General features: G+C 42.4%; 1 pseudogene; it reads left to right on the top strand.

Moving 5' to 3' along the window:
- The first annotated feature begins 244 nt into the window (after positions 1–244).
- LOC119339599 lies at positions 245–1,667 on the top strand (annotated as a pseudogene).
- The last annotated feature ends 526 nt before the right edge of the window (positions 1,668–2,193 follow it).

Genomic DNA, 2,193 nt, shown 5'->3' with positions numbered 1-2,193 from the left:
CATAAGGCGCAAGGGGATGCCCCGCCGCCACCCACCACCGCGCGGGCCAGGCCCGGCGACGGCGGCGGGGTAGGGGAGAGCAGGGAGGAGGGCCTTGATGAGGCGGCTAGGGTTTCGCCCCCGATTCGTCCAGAGAGGATGACGTGGGGGTTGGGGGGTCGGACCGGAATCGATTCCTCATTGGGAAAAATTATGTCCAGTTCATAGATTTTTGTGAATTTGTAAATTGCAAAGATAAGGTCATATGGCATGCAGTGATTCTATGCATTGCGACAAGAAGGCTGTGATGAAGGGGATAACTCATGGGGCATCCGACTATTTGGTGAAGCCAGTGTGTACCAAAGAGCTAAAAAAACGTATGGCAGCAAGTTGAAAGGAGGAGAAAACTCAAAGCAATAAGCCACATCAACAAAAACAACGTTGATCATGACAATGATGACAGAGTGCAGCCAGGGACTGCTGCCACGCGTAAGGACTTAGAGAACAAAGAGAGCACACACGTATTCAACACCTGGAAGAAGCCAAGGGTAGTATAGACAATTGAGCTTCAGAACAAATTTCTAGAAGCTATTAATCAGATCGGCCTAGACAGTAAGATCTCATATTTTGTGCCTTCTTCATCGATACAATTCTTTTGGTTCGTAGATTTCTTTTCGATTAACAAAGTTTATTACTTTTTTTGTAGAGGCTGTTCCAAAAAAGATATTGAAACTAATGAACGTGGATTACCTCATCGAGCGAATATTGCGAGTCATCTACAGGTTTATTTTTGATCCCTTATGCTTAATTTCACTCTGTGTGTTCCTATCTTTTCTAGTCTAACATTTTTTTCATATATAAGTGCAAGCTTTTATTTTGTGGGGAAATATGAAGGTAAGCATTAGTAATGCACAAGATGTGTGTTGAATTCAATTTTTCCCTGTAATCAGTCTTCTTATACAATGGATGCCCTGCACTTTAAAGTACTTTTTAATACATGTAACAGTTCCATTTCTTTTTGTTCCCACATGCTATCCTTACTTTTTTTTTCCATGAGTGTGCATCTCATACCTGGTTTTTTTGTCTATATTTTTATTTCAGAAGTATAGATTGCACTTGAGAAGAGTCAAATCAAATCCATTTGGTGATGCCTCTGAAAGACGGAATTCATCCTACAACAACATGAACAACCAGGGGAGTTTCATGTGTAACCATGAACATGAAAGATGGTGTATGTCCTCTGGTCTCTTGAGTCCAAACAATTTTGGTTCACTAGGTCATTAGCTAAGCTGGTGAACACACATGGACACTCGTGCATGGGGTCATGCATCCATGATGGTAGAATGAACAAGTATGCCGCACCACAACTGTCAGATGTGGGAAGATTCGCTGGTTCCATTGATCCTCCCGGCAGCCTATGCAACAACATACCCAACGACACAACGTTAGATGAATTTCCTTCATATAGTTTTGGTGATTCCTATGCTGACCGCATGTGTGGCAAGCTGGTGGAGACAAGCAAAGGAAAGTTTCCAAATCCTTCATACAATTCTACAAAACATGCGACATTGACTGGTGTTCTTCATAGAGGTGTAATATCTCCCATCCTATCACATGCAAACATCCCGGGGATACACAAACTACCAAGATATGTAACGCTGCATATCCAGATGCCCCTACAAAATTAAATGGCAACATCCATAAGAAACACTACATCGGTTGTAGGCCATAGTGTGAAAATGGTTCCATTCAACACACCTAGCAACCAAAGCTTTGTAGGGATGTTGAATGCCTACGGTAGTACTCCTGTGTCACCACCTGTGATGGTTATGGGCGCGAGCAACAGTACACCAGTGGAAGGCTTCAGTGAGCAGATGGAGTTATTCATCATAGAACGAAACACAAGCTCAGTCAGAATGATGTTACATGAAAACTCTACACCTGGTATAGTTAATACCGGAAAACTATTTCTCCACTTTCCAACCTTCAGACATAAAATATTGTCCCAATGACTCACAAGCTTTATGGAGGGGACAGAGTTAGCATTCACCCTATGCAAGAAGGTATTGGTTATCAGCATGTCCTTAATGATCAATTGAATGACATCAATGACTTCTCATTGGATGCTTTTTTTCCCAACCCTCTGAATGCAGTAAGGACTTTTCTCATTGGCTTTCATCTAGGCTTTGCATGTGAACTATTGAGTTGAACGGG

The sequence above is a fragment of the Triticum dicoccoides genome, chromosome 7B, assembly GCF_002162155.2.
Source record: "Triticum dicoccoides isolate Atlit2015 ecotype Zavitan chromosome 7B, WEW_v2.0, whole genome shotgun sequence".
NCBI lineage: Eukaryota > Viridiplantae > Streptophyta > Magnoliopsida > Poales > Poaceae > Triticum > Triticum dicoccoides.
The sequence above is the reverse complement of the archived record's forward strand: the minus strand, read 5'-3'. Positions and strand labels throughout refer to the sequence as shown.